Source organism: Heloderma suspectum, chromosome 2 (genome assembly GCF_057233095.1).
Source record: "Heloderma suspectum isolate Gila_16-S chromosome 2, 16-S_ref, whole genome shotgun sequence".
Taxonomy (NCBI): domain Eukaryota; kingdom Metazoa; phylum Chordata; class Lepidosauria; order Squamata; family Helodermatidae; genus Heloderma; species Heloderma suspectum.
In genome coordinates this window covers 284,327,191-284,350,744 of record NC_139459.1, presented here as the reverse complement: position 1 = coordinate 284,350,744, position 23,554 = coordinate 284,327,191, and the positions used below count along the sequence as shown (strand labels likewise).

The 23,554-nt window shown below is 45.4% G+C and overlaps 1 protein-coding gene and 1 pseudogene across 6 annotated transcripts in view; one reads left to right on the top strand and one right to left on the bottom strand.

Annotated features, from left to right (window-relative positions):
• Window positions 1-23,554, bottom strand: part of TEX264 (testis expressed 264, ER-phagy receptor) — a 271,615-nt gene that overhangs the window by 133,328 nt on the left and 114,733 nt on the right. The gene's annotated exons all lie outside the window — the stretch shown is intronic.
• Window positions 15,330-20,291, top strand: LOC146354741 (uncharacterized; annotated as a pseudogene). Its single transcript, XR_014787679.1, has one exon. The product of XR_014787679.1 is annotated as an uncharacterized LOC146354741 (transcript).

Here is a 23,554-nt window from a genome sequence, read left to right as displayed (position 1 = left end):
GCAGAGGAGCTGCGGGTCTAGCGTGGCAGGTTTTGGCAAAATGTCCCAGCTTTCCACACCAAAAGCATTGGCGCTCCGCACGCTGCCGCTCTAGTTCCTCCAGCGGCAGCGGGGCTCGGGTAGCTCCCAGCTGCATCGGGGTCTCCTCTGCCCCCACCGCAGGAGGGGGTGGGGGAGGGGGCAAGAAACGGGGGGGAGGAGGGAAATCTCAGCCCCCAGCACCCCGCCAGGTCTGCTGGCGCCCCTCCAGCTGACTATCTATCTGGAGGCAGGTCTGGATGAGGTCCTCCAAAGTAGGCAGGCTAGGCATGCGCGCCAACTCATCCAAGATCTCGTCGTTCAAACCGTTCAAAAACTGAGCCACCAGCACAGCATCATTCCACTGTAAATCCTGCATCAGAAAGCGAAAAGTTGTCGCATAGCTGGAAACTGAGTCCTTGCCCTGCCTGAGGCAGCGAATCTCCCGAGAAGCCGTCTGCGTGCACAGGGGGTCACCGAAAAATCTGGCCATTGCTGTCATGAAACCTTCATAGTCCCCGAGCAGGGGGTCATTAGCGAGAAGAAGTCCCAAAGCCCATTTAGCTGCCACGCCTAAAAGTAGGTTAATGATGAAGCCCACACAAACCTGTTCCATCAGGAAATCCTCAGGTCGAAGGTGCATGTACAGCTCCGACTGGGCCCGGAAAATCTGAAAAAGTCCTTTCTCACCAGAAAACTTCTCTGGCAAAGCCACCGGGCACTTGTGGCAGGGGGGAATCGGAGGTGGTGGGGGTTGAACCGCAGCTTGTAGATTCTGTATGGCAGTCATCAGTTGAGCCACTTGATCATGGCAAATCTGGTTCTCTTGCACCAGAGCTTGCACCGCCAGGTCCCCGGCACCCTCCATTCGGCAGCAGGGGAAGAGAGAGGAAAAAAAAGAGGAACGGGGACCAAGCTGTCAGGAGTGCCCTGGCGGCCTCTTTCAGTACTCTCCAATAGCCAACTCAAGACACAGACAAAAGCATCCTTTTTAAGGCTTTAATCCTTTTACAACTTAAGGACTTTTCAGATGCTATCACCAGCGACTAAGCAATGAACAGCGGAGTAGCCTATGCTCCAGGTAGGCAGTTGGTCCCCGTTTGAAGGAGAATCACTCGAAGACCCTGAACTTATGGGCTAGGGAGAGATCCTCCCTCTTTCCCTTGGGTCCATGGGATGTGGCCGTTGCTTGCGTGCCAAACGGGCGCTACGCCTCCTTTCCGTGCCCTCCATCGCTCGTCGCTCACTGTGTCCGCGTCGAGCGTCTAGCAAGCCCCCCTCCCGCACTCTCTCACTGCCCGGGTCACTATCTATCTCAGGAATGCCGGCAGGAGGAATCTCTGCCAGCTGCTGTGCCTGTGAGGGATGAGCTGGCTCCTCTCCCACGGATTGCTGATCCTCCTCAGCATCAGAACTGCTCTGGGGTTCTATTGGCTCAGTTTCCACCCTGACACATATCGAGGAAAGCAGTTTGAGACCAATTATTTCCTAAAATTCAAGCCCCTAATTTTTTTCATTCTTGCTGTTTTATTGTCAGTTTTGAATCTGATCTGTGTTGTTAGTTACTGAACAAACTACTTTCCTTCATGCTTCACCCCCTATTCCAGCCCTAGTAGCATTTGATTTAATGTCAGTGTTATCTGTAAGCGTAGGTGTAGGTGTGTGGGTGTAAAAGGGAGGGAGGGAGCGTCTCTGAGTCTGTGTGTTCTTTGTGAGAGTCTGTACTCTTTTTTGTGCACATTATGTGACTGTCAGTGCAATCCTATACTGTCTACTCAGAACTAAGTTACACTAAGTTGAATGGGACGTATTCCCAGGTAAAACTGTACAGGATTGTATAATTCCCATCCTCCCCCAGCCAGCTTGGCCACATGAGAGTTGTAGTCTAGAGGGCACCAGGTTGGGGAAGACTGGTCTGGAATAAGGATGGAAGGCATGAAGTTAAAGTCAAACAATGTTCTGAAACTCCTTTTACTTCCACTCACAGATCAGTAGCAGAGTGTTCTGGAAGATTTACACAATCTCCTACTGGTTTCTGAATACTGCTATTTCTGATGTCAGCTTTGTGCCTTTGTTTTTTTCCCCAGTAGGGATCAGGCCATTTGTTCTATGAAGAATGCAGAAGGGAATTTCTGGCAGATGATATATATCATATTAGAAGCGCAGTGGTGAATCAACCCTTGATGTTGTGGCTAGGATTATTAAATCATAGAATCATAGAATTGTAGGGTTGGAGGGGCCTACAAGACCATCAGGTCCAACCCCCTGCTCAGTGCAGGAATCCAAGTCAGAGCATCCCTGACAGATGGCTGTCCAGCCTCGTCTTGAACGCCTCCAGTGTGGGAGAGCCCACCACCTCCCTAGGTCATTGGTTCCATTGTCATATTGCTCTAACAGTCAGGATGTTTCTCCTGATATTCAGCCGGAACCTGGCTTCCTGTAACTGGAGCCCATGATTCCGTGTCCTGCACTCTGGGATGATCAAGAAGAGATCCTGGCCTTCCTCTCTGCGACAGCCTTTCAAGTACTTGAAGAGTGCTATCATATCTCCCCTCAGTCTTCTCTTCTCAGGGCTAAACATGCCCAGTTCTTTCAGTCTCTCTTCATAGGGCTTTGTTTCCAGTCCACTGATCATCTTTGTTGCCCTCCTCTGAACCCTCTCCAGTTTGTCTGCATCCTTCTTAACGTGTGGTGCCCAGAACTGGACACAGTACTCCAGATGAAGTCTAACCAGTGCTGAGTAGAGGGGAACTAGTACTTCCCAGATTTGGAAGCTATGCTTCTATGAATGCAGCCCAAAAGAGCAGTTGCCTTTTTTGCAGCCACATCACATGGTTGTCTCATATTCAGCTTGTGATCGACAACAATTCCAAGATCCTTCTCGCTTGTAGTGTGGTTGAGCCACGTATCCCCCATCTTGTAACTGTGCATTTGGTTTCTTTTTCCTAGGTGCAGAACTTGGCATTTATCCCTATTAAATGTCATTCTGTTGTTTTCTGCCCAGCACTCCAGTCTATCCAGATCACTTTGAATTTTGTTTCTGTCTTCCAAAGTATTAGCTATCCCGCCTAATTCTGTGTCATCTACACATCTGATCAGCATTCCCTGCACCTCCTCCTCCAAGTCATTAATAAAACTGTTGAAGAGCACTGGGCCCAGGACTGAGCTCTGCAGTACCCTGCTCATTACCTCTCCCTAGTTTGAGAATGAAACTCAAGAACTCAAGTATAACATGGTCACTTTCCCCCAGAGTTCCTGTAACTGCTACTTTATCCACTAAGTCATCTCTGTTGGTTAGGATCAAGTCAAGGATAACCAATCCTCTAGTTCCTTCCTCTACTTTCTGTAGGAAGAAGTTATCCGCCACACAAGTCAGGAATTTCCTGGAAGGGCCATGTTTTGCAGAATTTGTCTCCCAACAAATATCGGGGAAATTACTACTACATCATGCTTCCTTGAAACGTTGGCTATTTGCTTTTCAAAAGTTTCATCCCCGTCTTCTCCTTGATTGGGTGGCCAGTAGTAGACTCCAACCACCATGTTCCTTTTATTCTTTGCTCCATTTATTTTAACCCAGATGCTCTTGATGGGGCAACCAAGCTCAGGTCCTGTAATAATGTTGATACGGACAGAGTCAGCATCTGCCGCTGGGTATTGTCTCTGTTGTTTGTGTCTCTTATCTGGCCTATTGTTGCTGGTGAGTAGCTGTTCTAGTTAGGGGTCTTTCTGTAAGCAAGTACCTTACCACCCAAGGCTTTGAAAGGGAAGCATCTTCCTCTAGGATGGGCTGTAGATCCTTGATGATATGTTTGAATGGCTTTAGCTGGGAGCTATAGGTAACAGCAAGTGGTGTTCTATCACTTTCTCTTCTGGATGTGTCCTGTAGTAACCTTTGAGTCTCTGTCTGATGCATGATAACATATATGGTTATACCCTGGGGCACAATGGACTTTGTGGTGTGTTCTGGGTAGAACCTGGAAGCATGTGCAGCAGCCAATAGGTTTCCATGCCCAAACTGGGAGCCATCCAAAGTTGCAAAGCAGCAGGATCCAATGAATATTTAATTTCCTGTGTTTAATCCTGTCTGTCACACATAGGGGATAAGTTATGTGGATTCTGTCTCATCCACCTGTCCTCCTGGGACTGTCAACTTATATGTGAATTTCATTACTTAGCAAGTGGTTACTCAACTCTAGTGCATAGTGGCATTCAGCACTTTCCCAGCACTAACTGGCCAAGGGCATATGGAGACATAGAGAGCATTGTTCCCAAGACAGGCTGTTAAAAAAAGAACCAGGATCAATAGCTCAGTCTCATCTCTTCTCTTCCTTCTCTATCTGTAACAACACAAGACTTGACAGAAGCTACTCCAAGTGGAGACCTAGAACCTACATGGGCATGCTACCTTGGACTCTTTGAAAAGGCCTGAACAAAGAGGACTTTGGAACCTGCCCATCTTGAGCCCTGCTTGGTACTACCATCAAGCAAATCAGTGAAGAAAGGCACCCACTTTAGCTATTTTTATCTCCTTTTCTATAACAACCCACCTTTGTTTCATTATAGTTGTCTAAAAGGGTATCAAATTTTGCATCCACATTTTATGGGACAACGTACCTAGACTGCTTAGTAACCCATGTTTCTGAAAATGGTTCCATGCCCAGATTAGCTAGAGGAACCCAGAATCTTGGCTGGGACAGACAGTGTGGTCCCAGGACATAAAGCTGCTCTCCCCCACATATTATGTTTATGTTTAGGTATCCAAGTAGCCTTACAACTTGGTGGTGGCAATTACAAAGGAATGGTACATGCTAGCAGATTAGCACACCATATAGGCTTGATTTGAGAGGTTTTACTCCTGTGCAAACATACATGGGAGTTTAAAAGCAATACAGAGGGGACAATTTGTTTGTTTTAAACCTATTCACCAATTTGGTCTCTCATTTTTTCATTTTGGAGATCCAGATTGTCAATCTAAATTAGCAGTCAGAAGCACAAAAGTTGTAAAGGTATATCAATTATTATGTTACCAGTCTCTGAGGTTATCAAAAACATGCACAAAAGCTGTTATTTGTGTTAATGAAACCTAATAAAGAAATAAATATTTGTCACTGAGGTTTTGCCTGTATCATTTCTTCAGCTATTCTGGAGTGCTATGGTAAGGCAGAGTTGGATGGGAAAACTGGTATTTTGCTGTGATATCTCAATTACTACTGACCTCCTAGAAAATGACTGGCACAACATTCTGTTTTAAGCCACAGGAAAGGCTGTTGCACTGGTTGCACAAAGGCTATTTTCTAGATTTGTAACAAACTAATAAAATGAGAGAGAACTTATTTACATATTAGCCAGTGACCTACTTGTCTGATCTGTTATCAAAGGATGATAGATATTTACTTAAAGATTCTGCTAATCATGATACTCCAAATTTTATTTCACCAGAAGTCACTCCAAATCCTTCCCTTCTCTTTGCAGCTGAAACCCTCACTGAGTAGTTCAAGAAGGGGAGAAAAGAAGAACCCAGTCCCCCCCACCACCTATTTTCTTACCTGAGGAAACAGCAGGGGATCCCAGAATAATCCCCAACTGAGAAAAGCAGTCAGTGAAGAAGTGGCAGGATCAATTCTGTCACTGACATCAGGGGCAAGGAGTTCCTTTTTAGCCAGTAGGTAATACTTTTCCCCTTCCCCCCATGAAAGACTGAGCTTAAGATGTCTCACAGCATTCACAAGAACAGCTACTGTGCCAAAAAAAGAAGTTAACACACAGTGAATTCACTAATGAGCAGCCACTGAATAAAAATGGTTGGAGAAGAATCATGGCAAACTTTGGCAAATGTTTACCATTTCCCCTAGTATAAGAGAGTACTATACATACACAAGAGCAGTGGAACTTTATGCCCTGTGTCATATCTCCTTCCTCACCCAGAAGAAATGAAGAGGACACCTCTCTGTCATTGTCCCAGCAGCCAGATTCCTATCTCTCCCAGCTCCCTATTGGAGGGCTCCGCTCCCATGGGCATTGTCAGCTAGGAGCACCTGGCTGACAGAGCTTGCAATACTTGCTCCTGCCTCAATCTTTCCTACCCCGCTGAACTTTAGAACAGATCTATTAACGTAAAATACATGCTGAAATTGAAGTACATTTTTTGTAACCTGGCTAGAGGCAAACCTCACCCGACAAACCACTTTAACAGATACAGAGCATCAATTAACATGTGATGGACTGCCTTGCACGCATAAGTGAAACCATTTGGAAAAGGGAACATAAGTTTTGTTGGAGCACATCTGTGGAAAATGTTGAGGGAAACTGCATTATGCCCTAGACAGCTTCCACTTTACCCAGCCTCTGCAGCAGTCACATTAGAATATGCCAGGTCTTGCGACCCTTCAGGCTGGTTTACATTGTGACAAGCAGAGCTCAAGGTATAAGGTACAAAAGTCATTTCTGCACAGTGACCTGAAACCCTGGCAGCTGTACTGTATTCAACCAGTCACCCACCATATCTGACATGAGACATTTGCTACCAGCCCTTTCAATACAGTGTCCAAACTCTGGTCGATGTGGCAAGTTATAGGTCACCTAGTAGACTCTGAAGGTCATGAAAGTATTGACAGCTGGTAAATAACCCTTAACCCATCTCCAGAAGAGAGATATTAAACCAAATGTGAAAACAGAAAAGCCAGAACTGGATGCTGTGAATTCTGAGAACACCCATTAAATATAAAAGTGCAGAGTTCTTTGCATAAACAGATTAAACACAGAGATCCTCTATTGAACAAATTGATTACCTTCAAGAGGCCTTTAGGGTAATTCATACCACCAGGTTTGTATCGCACCCTGACTTTTTGGTAGTTACTTTACAACAGAACGTAACCTTGGGCAACATTTCATCAGATTCTTAGTTGCCCCATCATATCATGTGAGGCAAGATTCAAAAGTGAGCGTAAATGTTTTCTTTATACCCACTGGATTCAAAGTATGAATGCCTCCTGCTTCCTGATTTCTATAGCCTTTGGAATAAGGTCAATTATTTCCCCCTCCAATATAAACTATCTACCTCCAGGTTGGTCAGACATGAGCAACGAAACAAGAGCCACCGATTCCACTGCTGCATGTGCAAGCAAGCTGCAGCAAACTTTCCCAATGTAAGACTTGGCACCAACTGGGCATCCACAGGCTTTATGGTGTGCTTCGAGATCAGAGAACACTCCTGCAACTTATCCCTCCATTTATTTATTTTTTAGAAGCCTTAGAGGGAACCATTCCGTTGATGCCAATTTAGCTGGAAGCTTTAGTAGCAGCTTGTAGCCTGGTGTCAAAAGTGCAACTAACGCATTGAGAGGTTCAGTTCATACCAAGCCAGATACTAAAGCAGATGATCCTGTCACCACAGGAGCTGAAGACCTGGCAGCCTCCAAGGAGCTACTGCACATTCCACTGTGAGTTGAGAGATCAGCCAAGCCTGAGGATGTGAGAGCCCCGCTGCTCCATTAGGATGCTTGATGAAGCTAATGTGGAGCAGAGTGTTGAAAGGCAAGTTTGAGCAACTATACCAGAATCCACCTTCTCCCACAAGAGAGCACAAATCTGCAAGGCCCTGTTTCATCCAATCTGCCTGGTAATGGCAAGACAATGCTGACAAGATTCAACCAGGTGACTCTCTCCCAAACAAAGGAAACGGTAATCATGACAGTCCAAAGGCAGCAACTTGCTTCCACATGAAGAGCACTTGTTGGAAAAGGGCATTCTCTAAGCAATACGCCCAAGAAGGCTACCACAAAGATGAACTATTGAAGTGTCGATACCAAATAAAAATGCAAACTGACAGTATAGAATGAATGAATAAACAAGAAAAAAAAGAGCAGGAAAAACCCAAATAAGTTCATACGTGTTTTTCTCTAGCCTGGGCTACGTTCCCTGATGATTCTTCCAAACAAGGCTTTTATCACACCAACACAGCGCCTCATTCATTGAATTTCATGGGGGGTCCAGATGTCGTCATCTAATTTTCCACTCATAGCCCTCTCCAACATGTGCGGAGATGCATCACCTCCTAAAAAAAGCTCTGCAATGTGAATACAGTGAGGAAGTGGTGAGGTGCAATCTCAACATGTCTCACAACATTCACAAGACCAATTACTATGCCAAAAAAAGAAGTTAACACGTGATGACTTCACCATCACATACAAAGTGGCCACAAAGAATTAAACAAGAATTACAGAAATATCTGACAGATGTTTTAATTTATTTATTTGCTGCATTTCTATGCCGCCCAACAGCAAAAGCTCTCTGAGCAGTTCACAAAACAAGTTTTCCCCCCAGCATAAGCATGCAGAGTGGAAATAGTGGAATGCAGCATCGTTTTAGATGTATCTCTGGACAGATGGGAGATAAAGTCAGAATTACAGCTGAAGATAGGAGAAAATGTTCCCGCTAGGCCCTCTAAGCAAGGACAAAGGAAAGTAATTTGAAATTTCATTATCTGTTTACATTCCTCAGTTTGGCTTGGCCCACTATAGAAGTTAACGGAAGAAACTAGAAGTACCTAAGCATAGACAGGAGATGTAACACAGGGCATAACATTTTAGAGGTGAATTTACTGAAAAATAAATAACTTAGCAATGGTTGGGTTGTGCTGTCAACTACAGGGTCCAGTCTCAGTCAGAAGGCTTGGGGTGGGGCTTCCAATAAAGCCTCACCTCAAATGCTTGCAATCAATACAGCAGTGCCTGGCCCTGATTGGCAGCACATGACTACTTTCAGCCAGTTCGCCCTTAGAGATGTGAAAGCCCAGGGAAAAAACAGAAACATTTGCAAAGAAATTCTTTTTTTTTCTGTTTTTTTCCCCAAGGACTGTTCTTGTTTTTTCTAAAAAAATTGGAAAAACTGAACAGCTTTAGATGAAATATTTTCTTTTAGAACTTAAGACAAAGAGTTTTTGTAATATTACCCAGCCTTTACTCCCCACAAAATGATTTCTGAAAACTATGTAATAAGAACACTTTTATAGAAAGGCTAGAGATGAAAAATATCTGGAAATAATGTTTGGAAAAATGTTTTTTTAATCCTCTCTGTAAAATTCCTAGCATAGTTATTTCTTTCATTCCTTATTAAAATTATTAATCTATATTGTAATGATAGACATTCATGCTCCATTTCCCAACATGTGAGTAGAGTCACCACTGTGCATTCTTGACAGTAAATGTGTGGTACATGTTTGATACATTAAATATAAAAGTATAGTTTATTCTGACAATACTTACAAATTTACTGAGTTTACTTTTAAATGTTTTAAAATATAATGATAATTTTATGAGCAAACCAAGCTATACATAAAATAACTTAAGGAAAAGAAAGGCTGCTTTATGTTCCTAAAGGAGGCCTCCCAAACCTAGTGCCCTCTAGATTTTTTGGACTACAATGCCCAGCATTTGTGACCATTGGCCATGCTGCCTCAGGCTGATGAGAGCTAAGGTCCGAAATATCTGTTGGGCACCAGGTTGGAGAAGGCTGTCCTAAAGCAACCAAGTGACTTGAGATCTTTAAGGAGCGCTAAAAAAAATTATGACAATTTTATTTTTCCCCCCAAATGTCCATTTTTTTCCCACACACACAAAAACCCCTTTTTTCCCATGGCCTCAAAATTTCCAGAAATTTTACATCTCTACGCACCCTGACAGAGACATGTGTTAGAAGAGAGATTTTTTAAAAATTTCATTTTGCATCTTTCTATGCAAAAATGGAGTACTCCAGGCAATGTAGAGTTACAAATAAGTACACCAATACCATAAAATACAGCACGATATATAACAGCAGTAAAACACACATGCATACACAATCCCCAAAACCCCATGTATAAGTGTAACCCCACGTATAACAAGTGCCCACAAATGCTTTACAAAATGGAAAGGCTTTCAGCTGATGGTGGACATTGTATATAAGAACATAGGAAGCTGCCTTATACTGTGTTAGACCATTGGTCCATCTAACCCAGTATTGTCAACAATGACTGGCAGCAGCAATCCAGGCTTTCAGGAAGGGGTTTTTCCAACCCTACCTGGAGATGTCAGAGCTAGTCGAGGGAGGGCAAAACATAGAGTGGGTGCTATTACAGAGGTTCTGCTCTGTACCCTCTCATATTTCACAACAGTAAAATAAGGCATGTGGAGCAAAGCCTCTCCAGATTATCTCAATGAAGAACATATGGCATTAGGTATTCCCTGAGGTCTGCAGGAACCAGGATATTAAAGGCTTGAGAACTTGCACCTTGAAGTGAGCCAGAAGCAAACTGGTAGCAAGTGCACTGCATTAAAACCACAGTGATTTGACTAGAACTCAGAGAAGTCACAACACAAGCTACTTGATTCTATGCTAGTTGAAGCCTCTGAGACAACTTCAAGGCAACCCAAAGAAGAGTTCATTACAGTTGTCTAAACAACTAAACAATAGGCTATCATTGTATGAACGAGGGAAGCAAGATCTCAGTGCAGCAGACCCACCAGTCAACACTGGTAGAAAGTACTCTTGGAGATGAAGACAATCCTCAAAAATGTACCTGGGTCAGAATGAATCACATAGCGAATGCCAGTGTTGTCTGGTGAATTATAGAGTTGGAAGGGACTTCAACAATCATGTAATAGCTGATGCAGGAAATACGCAGCTACAACATCCCTGATAGGTCACCATCCAGCTGGGTGTTTACAATTCAGTATGGGAGTAGGACACGATGAGTGACAACCATAAATGTCCTAATTTCTTCAATAACCAAAAACATTCCATCTTATTAGGACAGGTGCATATTTTAGTTCTGAACCATCTCCTAGTACTACTTAGCCTTCAGTATGTCCCAAATAAGAACATGATACTTAATTAAAAAAACACACACATTCCAGTAAGCACATACATAGAAGGAAGCATTCCCCGCCATAGTTTATCAGATCTTTCAGCAAGCCGTTGCAGCCTACACCATTTCCTAGACATCCTGCAGAGGTTGTGTTGTCGCTGTTAAAAAACACCACCAGATTACTGAGAATCTGCAGTGATGCGAACTGACACGCAGCTGGGGGCTGCCAACCAATGTGCAGCCTGTCCGTTAAAAGCCACTGAGAACTGGCTGTCAGTAAACGTCTGTGGAAATGTACACGTCAGTGAAAATGGGAAGATGGTTCATAGACAGTGCTTCCCCAGACTATGTGCTTTATCTTTGTTCTGAGACAAAGGAAACAAGCCCACTGTACAATCTCTGGAAAGCAACTCCAAAGCATAAAATCAATGTCATCTATGGAACAGTCAGCCTTCATACATTTCCTGACAGCTGTTCCAGCACAGGAGCTGGTCTTTCAAGAATACCAGCTTCATAGAAAAGTGTATTTGGGGGGGGGGGGGAGAGACCAATGCTGAAATCAAGGCACAGCCATGAAAATGACCAGGTAGTCAGACCTCACATATACGAAATTAAGGGCTGTTAACATTAAATTATATTACATTAATTTTATGATGTGGACACATTCTCTTATACTGCAGTAATTCCTACCATAAAATGCAACTCTGAAGAAAAAATGTTAAGGTCCAACTGATCTTCCATACATACTGGGTACAATTCTGCTAAACTTAACCACATTTTAGTCCAATTTAAATCAAAGGCCACGTTTGGACAACCAAATACGTTTCATTAGGAAGCAGTTGGACAACAGGCCAGAAAGTCACATCAACTATAGTTTCCCATTATGTCCAAACCGGGAAACTATGGTTAATGGCTTCTAAATAAGCCAGGATATGGAAGCCAACTTACCATGTCTTCACATCCAGGCTTGTTTCAAAGCCATTAACCACCATTTCCCAGTTTGGACATAATGGGAAACTATGGTTAAATACGTTCCATGGGGTTTTCTTGGCAAGAATACTGGAGTGGGTTGCCATTTCCTTCTCCAGTGGACCACATTTTGTCAGAACTCTCTGCCATGACCTGTCCGTCTTGGGTGGCCCTGCACGGCATAGCTTATGGCTTCACTGAGTTACGCAAGCCCCTTCGCCACAACAAGGCAGTGATCCATGAAGTGGGAGAAAACTCCCTGGAAAAGACCCTGATGCTGGGAAAGACTGAAGGCAAAAGGAGAAGGGGACGGCAGAGGATGAGATGGCTAGATAGCATCACGGATGCAATGAATATGAACTTGAGCACGCTCCGGGAGAGAACGCAGGACAGGAAGGCCTGGCGTGCTATGGTCCATGGGGTCACGAAGAGTCGGACACGACTGAACGACTGAACAACAACAATGGTTAAATACAGCTTCCTGGCTTGTTTCCCTGTTTATGTAAAAACAATGTCAGGATTATAACATCTCAGTTTAATAAACTGAGAAATGACTTAGCTTCGTGCACCTGTAAAGCAGCTGCATGCAGGAACATATTGTTCATTCATCTCTCAGCTTATTAAAGTTAGATTTTATCATCCTAATGCAGCCAAGGGAACTTGAAGTTCTCAACTTTAATAGGATTCTGCCCATGGTAGAGTAGTAGTACTGAAATCAAGGAAGATAATCCATTAAAATCTAAGGTGAGAGTGAGGAGGATTTCACCTTTAAAGCAAAATTTAGATTGATGTGTTAGTACACAGGGTTTGTTTATTTATTTATTTGCAATATTTATAAACCGTTCCATATCAGAAGATTTCGGGGCGGTGAACAAGACAGTAAAAGAATAAAACAGCAGGTTAAAAGAGTTAAAACATTTTTTAAAAGACAAACCCCAATAAAGTGGAATTTAACAACCCATGGCTGGTCATGCAAGGAAGGTCTCTTGAAATAACAATGTCTTCAGGAGGTGCCAGAAAGAACACAATGCTGGCACCTACCTGACCTCTAAAGGCAGGTAATTCCACAGGAAGGGGGCCACCACACTGAAGGCTCTTTTACTGGTGGACTCCAACCAGGCCATAGGTCCATGTGGAACCACCAGGAACATGCCCTCCGATGACCTCAGTGACCAGGCAGGTTGGTAAAGGAGGCGCTCTCTCAGGTATCCTGGTCCCAAGTTGTTTAGGGCTTTGTACACTACCACTAATACCTTAAACCTGGCCTGGTAGTGAATAGGCAGCCAGTGCAGTTCCCTCAGCAGAGGAGTTACATGCTGAAAAGGGGCAACTCCCGACAACAGCCGAGCTGCTGCATTTTGCAGTAGCTCCAGCTTCCAGACCAGCCTTAAGGGCAGCCCCACACACAGCAGCAGCCACTTTGGCCTCCAGCAAACAATGATGGATCTAGGAGTACCCCCAGACTACGGACCTGATCTTTCAGAGGGAGCGCAATCCCATCCAGAACAGGCAATAAGACTGTCTCCTGGACCCGGGAACCACTCACCCACAGGTCTTGCCAGGATTCAGCTTCAGTTTATTGGCCCTCATCCAGCCCATTACCAAGTCTAGGCACTGATTCAGGATTTGCACAGTCTCTCCTGATTCAGATGGCACAGGGAGATAGAGCTGCATGACATCAGCATACTGATGGCATCTAGCTCCAAATCCCCTAATTACCACTCCCAGCAGCTTCATACAGATGTTAAAAAACATTGGGGACAAGATGGTACCTTGCGGCACACCATAGCTCAATTGCCAAGGGGCCGAGGAATAGTCACCCAAAGTTACTCTCTGAAATCGGCCCCATAGGTAGGACCAGAACCACCGTAACACAGTGCCTCCAATACCCATCTCACGGAGTCGATCCAGGAGGATACCATGGTCGATGGTATCAAAAGCCGATGAGAGATGGAGCAGAGTTAACAGGGTTGCACTCCCCCTGTCACTTTCTCGATAAAGGTCATCCATCAGGGCAAACAAGGCTGATTCAGTCCCGTAACCAGGATGAAACCCAGATTAAAATGGGTCTAGATAATCAGTATCCTCCAAGAGTGCCTGCAGTTGGTCTGCCACGACCCTCTCAAGTACCTTTCCTAGAAAAGGGGTATTTGCAACTGGGTGGTAGTTGTCTAATACCGTTGGGTCCAGAGTGGGCTTCTTCAGGAGTGGCCACACTACTGCCTCCTTATGGACAGCAGGGAACACCCCTTCCCATAGGGGAGCATCTATCACTCCCTGGACCCACCAAGTCATACCCCCTCGGCTAGCTTTTATTAGCCAGGAGGGACAGGGATCAAGAGGGCACGTGGTAGGTCACATTATTGCAAGCATCTTGTTCACATCATCAGGCTGTAACAACTGGAACTGATCCCACAAAATCGGGCAGATGGTGGTATCAGACACCTTGACGTCACTGCACTAACAACAGCATCAAGTTCACTGCAGAGTCAAGCGATTTTGTCCTCAAAGTGCGATGCAAAAAGGTCACAGCGGGTCCTCAACAGGGCCAGGGCCCCATTTACTGGGGAAGATGTTAACAACTGCCAGACCACCCAGAAGAGCTCCGCTGGACAGCTACTTGAGGACGCAATAGAGGCAGCAAAATAAATCTTCTTTGCTGCCCGCACTGCCACGCAGTAGGCACGATTATGCACTCTAGAGTGTGCTCGGTCATCTTCACTTTGAGTCTTGCGCCATTTGCGCTCTAGCCGACGTCCAGTCTGTTTCATTGACCACAGCTCCCCAGTATACCAGGGAGCAGAACAGGCTCTACAGTGCTGGAGAGGGCACTCAGGTGCAATCAAGTCGATGGCTGGGAGCATAAGAAGATACTTATACCAAGTTACACCAATGGTCCATCTAGCTCAGCATTATCTACACCAGACGTGGGCAACCTCTTTTATGGCAAGGGATAATTGGTTGGGGTAATTTGTTGGGGGCTGCAAATCAGCAGTGGGTAGGGTTGGAGCCAGTGCCCAAAGTAGGCATGGCCACCCCTTCTCTGTGCGTGTATGAAAACACACACACACACACACACACACACACACACACCCTACATTCTGTTTCTCTTTTGTTGTGATATCCCCTTTTTCAAATGTACTTCTCTCTCTCAAAATGCTATCAAATACATGAAGGAATTCCAGAATCTTGAATTTTTCTTTGTGGTCTCTGTGCATCACACATATAGGCTCTGCGCCTGTGCAGAGCCTCGATTTGGAAAACTCTGAGGAAAAATTGGCGGGAACCCTTCCCCCACCATCCACTGCACATACTCCAATGGGTTCCCGCTCAATCCCTCAGTTCTTCGTCAACCACCATTGTGGTAGCAACTCGATTGAAGGGAGTTCCCATTAGGCTTTGGCTGAGGAGAAAGTTATTCGTTTTTTCTGTCTTTCTCTCTCCAGTTTTTTTCTGTCTTTCACTGTTCTTCGTTTTTGTTTTATTTTTGTTTCGGTCATTGCGATCCTTTGATTGTGTGGCACCTTTGGGCGTGTGGCCATTAAGGCCCCTTTTTGGAACTGCATTTGTTATGAGGGGAAATTACTGCCCATGGACAGTCACTCCCTGTGCCTTCTCTGCCTGTGTGAAGGCCATATCATGGAGGTCTGCCACCACTGCCTGTTGTTTAGTAAGCAGGTGAGAAGAAATTGCACTGATAGACTGTAAGCAATTATTTGGGAGAAGGCACTGAAGGCAGTGGACACCCCAAAAGGTCCATGGCGCCAGGCTCAGAGCAGCCTGGAAGTTGGCCTAAGGGCATAGACAAGATTCCTCAAAAGGAGGTTTCGGACAAACCGGTGATTCCGCCTACCCAGTCAGCTCCAGCTCTAGCCACGAGCCATTCTGACCCTCCAACCCCAGGCAGTTTCTCTTGCAAAAAAGTTGTCGAAAAAGTCAAGGTCTTCTCATCCCTCCAAAGCAAGGAAGAAAAAGAAGAAAGGGAAGGAGTAAAAAAAGGATACTTCCGCGGCTGGAACACCTGCCTGGCTACCCTCACCACCTCTGATGCTAGATTCGCCGATTCCAATGGCCTATGTGCCCTCGGCATCGACCTCAGTACTGCCGCCCATACCTTCCATGTTGGAAGGGAAACTTAGAGACTCCACACCGACTCAGGATCAAGGGGATGTCAGCTTGCCTCTGGTGCATATTCATTGTAGTAAACTTTCCCCACAATCGGGCTACTCCGCCTATTCCCACAGGGGTGAAGGGGCACTGGTGTTTCTGCAGAGAGAGATCCCATTCTCCCCACTCCAATTGGGAGAGACAATCAAACTAGTCTTGTCCTCCAGGGAATGGGATGACTGGAATTATTATCGACCTCTACTGTATCTTTATGGACATTATATTTATCCTGATGCTTATCGACACCACCAGGAAGTTTCCCCATCGGCCTCCTTATCTCAGCTGCCGGCTCAGGAGATTTCATGCCACTGCCGCCACCAGTTGTAAGTGAGCCTCCTTCAGTGTTACCAATGCCTGCCCCATGGTGCTCGTTACTTCCTCCTCAGAAGTCTGCTCCGGAGTCTTTAGTTAAGCAGAGACCGGATGGATGCAGAGCTCCTTCTCCACTCCCACAGGATGAGTCTTGCGCCATGAGTCTAGGCCCGATGAACAAGATGTTCAGCAGGGTTCTTCCTGCTCCCCAAAGGAGGATTACCAGTCTGACTCAGCTTTGGTTTCGATCGCTGCATTATCGCTCTCATCACCCGATATCACTGTGTGCACTCAGGATCCATCCTCACCTTCAGAGGATATGGGTCATTTCCCTGAACAGGTTTCAAGGACGGCCCAATCACTCGGCCTTGAGACTCAACAGCCTTTGGAGTGAGATAAGGATCCAGTGTTCGATGTTCTCCATACCAACGCAAGTACTCCGGTCGCCATTCCATTTCTTCTGACGTTATTGCAGATGGTACAACTCTTCTAGAAGGCACCCTCTTCCATGACTCCAACCTCTAGATGGTTGGAGGCCATGTGTAGAATCCAGGAGAAGGCAAGAATTTTATTCATTCACCCTCTATCCAATTCAGTTATTGTGGAGTCATCACAAGGCAGGTCTTATTGGGTGCATTCTTCTCCGGTAGACAAGGAAGGCAGGAGACTGGATTTGATGGGGAGGCGTATCTACTCCTCTGCTTCTCTTGGACCACGGGTTATGAATTATCAGGTGACTATGGCTTGTTACCAGCTTTTTCTGTGGAAGAAGATTGGTTCCCTCTGTGACTACCTACCAGATGATCAGCATGAATTGGCACAGGTTTTTCAATCTGAGGTCATGAAGGTAGCGAGGCAACAAATCAATACTGCCAGGCACCAAGCTGACTGCAATGCCAAAGCCATGGTGGGAGCCATTGTGCTTCACAGACATGCCTCGTTGAGATCGGCAGGCCTTGCACGGGAGGCACATTCTTGGATTGAAGACCTCCCCTTTGATGGCGAGGGTTTATTTAATTCCAAGACCAACAAGGCCATGGACACTATTCAGAAGGCAAGGAAGATGGGTCTCTCACAAGCTCAACCACCTTTTAGACAATGCCACTGGTACCGACAGTCGACTTTCCACCAGTCTCAACCTCATCTGGATCGCCCTGGGCAACAGCAGCAGGGCTCCCAACAGAAATGCTGATTTGCTTCGACGTCATGCTCCCAGTCTTCCTGAAGGAGGCCTGACTATACAAAGAAACAATGTCTTTCACTGCTCCTTTGCGCCACTGCTTCTCCTGGATCACCCTCCCCTCTTCGGCTCCTGTCTCACAGCTTTTTTTCCATCATGGCAGAGAATAACGACAGACTCTTGGGTCCTCACTATTATTCATCAAGGTTACAGAATCAAGTTCGACACAAGTTCGACACTCTCCCTCCTTTCTTGGGCATCACAACAGCGCCTTCATCTCCACTACCCCGGGAAGAGGTAGACAAGCTTCTTGCGAAGGGTGCAATCAAGCGGGTATCCCTGATGGAGCTGCACAAGGGCTTCTATTCCTGCTACTTTGCGGTACCCGAAAAGGTACTTTGCCCAATTCTGGAACAGTTCTGGAACAGCGGGCTTTGCCCAATTCTGGACCTCAGAGGGGTCAATGTATTTATCCCACCCAGAAAATTCAGAATGACCACATTGGCTTCAATCCTTCCCCTGCTGCAGATCGGAGACTGATTTGCAACCACTGACCTGAAAGACGCGTATTTTCATATTGCAATTGAGGAGTTCAGCCAGCATTTTCTCCAGTTTACAGTCGGCGGTCTGGCTTACCAATTCCAGGTCCTGCCTTTCGGGCTCGCAATGGCTCGAAGGGCCTTTACGGAATGTATGGCTGTGGTGTGCTCCCATCTCAGACTTCAGGGGGTCCAAATCTATCCTTACATAGATGATTGGTTCCTCGTTGCTCAGTCAAAGAGCTGCTTACGGAAGGTCATTCTTCTCACACTGGACCTGCTGGGAGACCTCGGTTTGTATCAGCTTGCATGTGAACACAGAGAAATTGGTTCTGGTGCTATCCTAAGTTGTTCAGTTCATCGGAGCTTCTATAGATTCTTTGAAGGGATGGGCATTTCTTCCTCAAGATCGGGCAAGAGTGCTAGTTCAGCTTGCAATGGATGTTCCAACTTGCCATACCATGCGGGCTCACAAAATACAGAAGCTACTTGGATTCATAGCAGCTACAACAGTGGTGATCCCGTATGGACACCTCCGCATGAGGACATTGCAGAACTGGTTCATCAGGTCATTTGACCTAGGACAGGATACACAAAGGGTCAAGTTACAGCTCCCCTCTCGTGTCAAAGCATCCCTTCATTGGTGGACAGTGTCGGCGAACCTCCTGCAGGGCGTTCCTGCAAGACAGCAAGAAGTTCCAGCTTCCCAATCCAATGTTGATTGTCATGATGGATGCTTCACTACAAGACTGGGGTGTGCACTTAGGGGATCTAAGGGTGCAAGGACTTTGGTCGAATGCGGAAGCGAGCACTCACATCAATCATCTACAACTTCTTGATGTCAACAAGGCCCTGAGGGTTTTCCAAGTGGTCCTCCATGCCTGCCACATCCAGATTGCATCCACCAACATGATGGTGGTGTTCCACCTCAACAAACAGGGTGGGACTCACGCAGTACCATGGATTTGAATTACGATACAGATATTCGAATGGTGCATAGCCAGGGCCATTTCTCTCACTGCAATTCACATGGCGGGTGAAGACAACATTTTGGCCAACCATCTGAGTCACTCCTTCCAAATGTCTCAGGAATGGGAGCTAAATCTGAGCATCCACAACCACTTGTTTCAGTGTTGGGGACTTCCCGTTTTGGACCTATTTGGGTCAGAGAGGAATGTGGTGTGCCTCAGCTTCTGCAGCCAAACAGGCAGGGGTGCACGGTCTATGGGAGACGCATTCGCACAGGGATTGGGGTGGATGCTTCCTTTATATGTTTCCACCACTTTCTCTTCTCAACCGGGTGGTAGTAAAGGTGGAGAAGGATGACACAGAGGGCATCCTGATTGCACCATGGTGGCCCAGGAAGCCTTGGTTTACCAAGCTTCCGCATCAGTCCAGAGGGGACTATCTTCGTCTTCCATCGACACCAACCCTCTTGTCCAGGAACCCAGATCTACTTACCTTACATCTCACAGCTTTGAGGATCCAACGATAGATCGAATGAACTTACCTGATTCACTCCAGGCTGATCTTGAGGCAGTGAGGAAGCCTGCCACCAGAAAATCTTATGCTAGCGAGTGGACATGCTTTACAGCTTTTGCTGGGGACAATGGATTCAACCTGGTCCATTGTTCTATTCAGGACATTTTACGTTTTTTGTTGTCGCTTCATGAGCAAGGACTTAAATGTTCTTCTCTTCGAGTTTATATAGCAGCCATTTTGGCTTCCTGTCCTGGTTCTGAAGGATTTTCAGTTTTCTCACATCCTCTTGTCCATCAGTTTTTGAGAGGAGTTAAGAATCTGGCCCCTCTGGTGAAACCTCTGGTGCCAGTATGGAGTGTATTTGTAGTTCTGCATGTGCTTACCAGAAAACCATTTGAGCCTCTTGCTACAGCAGATCTTCATCTTCTCTCCCTGAAAGTAGTGTTTTTAGTGGCCATTACTTCGGCATGACACTCTGGAGAGTTGTGTGCCCTTCGAGTAGATGTTCCTTACTTACGCTTTCATAAGGAAAAGTAGTACTTCATCCTGATATTGCTTTCTTGCCTAAATAGTTTCCAGTTTTCATTTGGGTCAGGACATAGTTCTTTCCGCCTTTTTCACCTCACCCTCAATGCCGATACAAAAGACGCTGCACGCCTTGGATGTTCACAGGGCTTTGGCATTCTATAAAGTGAGAATGGAGTCATTCATCGATCCCAGCATTTGTTTGCCTGCTATGGGGGATCTAAGAAGGGACTTTCCATCTCTTCCCAGCACTTAGCATCTTGGGTAGTTCAAGCTATTCAGCTGGCTTATGAATGGAGTCCTTGGACTTGTCTGATCCAGTCACAATGCACTCGACTAGAGCAATAGCAACAACAGTGGCGTTTGACAGACAGGTTTCGATACCAAATGTCTGTTGGGCTGCAACCTGGTCCACCCCTTCCATATTTGTCAAGCATTAGCATCTCGATGTTCAAGCTTGCAGAGACTGCTCTTTTGGCCGCATGGTGTTGTCAGAGGTTCTTCGATGAGGACACCAAGCCACCTCCTGGTACATAAGCTTGTTATTCACCCATATGTGTGATGCACAGAGACCATGAGGAAGAAAGTCAGGTTGCTTACCTGTAACTGGAGTTCTTCGAGTGGTCATCTGTGCATTCACACAACCCTCCCATCATCTCCTCTTCAGTGTCAATGACATGTTGGCATTGGTACCTGGGTTCCTTGGTGCTAGGGGGCCACAACTGGCAGTCTCCTTGGAACTGAGGGATTGAGTGGGAACCCATTGGAGTATGCACAATGATTGTTGGGGGAAGGGTTCCCACCAATTTTTCCTCAGCTATAGAAGTTTCCCGAATTGAGGCTCCGTGTAGGCACATATGTGGTACATAAGCATGTTATTCACCCATATGTGCGAATGCACAGATGCCCACTCAAAGAACTCCAGTTACACGTAAGCAACCTGACTTTCTACCATTTCATGCAGAGGAAGTACTACCAATATAATTGGATTCTATACAGTGAACTCCCCCAACTAATTTTTACATTGTAAATTTTATTCTAATCTGGAATCAGAACTTAAGTCTCCCTCTTCAAGCACTTAAAATCAGGGAAGTATGAGAATTTCATTTCTGTTCACAAATCATGTGAACATGTCCCATTCACAATCCTGAATGCAAACACAAGCAAGTGCTCTTGTTTTAGAAATATTGGCAAATTGCTGAATTTGCGATTACATTCCAAAAATGCAGATTTTTCAAAAATACACATTTTCACGCTTTAGTCAATGGGGGAAAATTCCCATTTGAACGAGCCAAAAAACAGGTCGAAAATGAGAGTTAGCCAAAACGAGCTTTGAAGTGATTTTCAAAGAGTTGGGGGAAGCTCAAAAATCACTCATTCTTAAAATACAGCAACAGTGGCAGTGAAGGAGTGGGGTTACGGACCATATGAATCCCCTCCCCGCCCCCTGACTGATTTTGTATTTAAATCTGAGGTCAGCTGACTCCCAGGTAGACCCGCCTGGAGCATGAAGCCTGGAGGAAGTGTGTCGTCTGCACCTTGTGAACACACTCCAGGCTGGGCTTTAAAATTACGACCATTTTGTGCATTTTTGTCTCTGATTTGTGCATTTTGCATGAGAATAGTGAGGGCTACCTCCCCTTTTTTTTTTGCCTCTGTATTAAGCTGCAATGAGAAAGGGCTTGGGGTTATGGTAGCTCTTTGTATCCTGTATTAGAATCATAGAATAGTAGGGTTGGAAGGGGCCTACAAGGCCATCGAGTCCAACCCCCTGCTCAATGCAGGAATCCAAGTCAGAGCATCCCTGACAGATGGCTGTCCAGCCTCGTCTTGAAGGCCTCCAGTGTGGGAGAGCTCACCACCTCCCCAGGTAATTGGTTCCATTGTCGTATTGCTCTGACACTCAGGAAGTTTTTCCTGATGTTCAGCCGGAATCTGGCTTCCTGTAACTTGAGCCCATTATTCCGTGTCCTGCACTCTGGGATGATCAAGAAGAGATCCTGGCCTTCTTCTCTGTGACAACCTTTCAAGTACTTGAAAGGTTGTCACAGGTTGTCTGGTTAACTGGTTGTCTCTAGTTTTTTTCTCTTGGCTTCTACTGGCGATAGGGTGGATTTGTTTCCCTTAATGGTATGTGCAAATGTTTTGGTATATTACCTGCTGGAGCAGGGTGTAAGTGTATATTTTGGGATAAAATATGGGTTGTATTTTACAACAGCCCTTGTTGACTGTTGATGTATTGTTTATAAATTTTGTATAAATGGTGTTTTGGAGTCTTGAATTAAAGATTCATTTATAGATTAATTGCAGCATATTTACTGTCAGATAATTTTTCACATATTGTTTATCTTTTGATATTGTATTTGATATTATTGTATTTCATAGAATCACAGAATAGTAGGGTTGGAAGGGGCCTACAAGGGCATCGAGTCCAACCCCCTGCTCAATGTTTTTGTTGTTAGCCATTTTGGGTTTCCTTTTGGAGGGAAAAGTAGGATACAAACAAATGATGATATTTTTATCTGAGATTTAGTGTATGTGCACACACGCACCCTTCCTATGGCAGCTTCTGTGCTGGGTGAGGAGAAAGTGGGTTCTCTAACTCCTAGCCCAGTGTGTAAATGAAGCAGGCTGCTGAGGATCAAAAGGCTGAAAAGGAGGGGCCAAGGGCCAGATGGGAACCTTCTGCAGGATAGATCTGGCCTGGATGCCAGTGGTTCCCCAGCCCCGGTCTACACTGACTGGCAGCAGCTCTCCAGGATTTCAGACAGGAGTCTTTCCCAATACTACCTGGAGATGCCAGGGACCGAACCTGGGATCTTTGGGCTACAACCCTTCCCCAAATTTGCAGAGCCACAAATACAAGTAAAACAAAACTACTGGAATTCACACACAGCCAACACTTTCTGAAGTGAACATTTCACCCTATATCACCAGAATTTCTTGCCTTCTTAAAAACTGCTAATAAAACATTTGAACCATTCTGACATCTCAGGGCCAGAAAAAAGTCTTAACTATATGATAAAATCCTACTTCTATCAAGTATAACCATCAGGACTGTGGTAATGCTTCATAAGAACAGCCATGCTGGATCAGACCAGAGGCCCATCAAGTCCAGCATTCTGTTCCCAGAGTGGACAACCAGATGCCTGTGGGAAGCACACAAGCAGGACATGAGCACAATAGCACCCCGCTTATGATCCTAGCAACTGCCACTGAGAGGCAGGCTGGCTCTGAAACTGGAGGTAATATATAGCCATCATGACTAGTAGCCATGGATAGCCTCGCTCTCCATTCATCTGTCTTAAATCCCTTTAAAGCTGTTGAAGTTGGTGGCAACAACCTGCACAACCTGTATATTTGTAAATCAACACAAATGTTAGAAAATGCCAACAAGACTCCAATGATCTCCTTCCAAAGGAGAATGAAACCTGGAAATTGCTGTGCCCCTGGAACTTTTCACTGCTTGGAGAAATGGAGTGAGCATAATATTATTTTATTAATTAGATATAGTGTTGC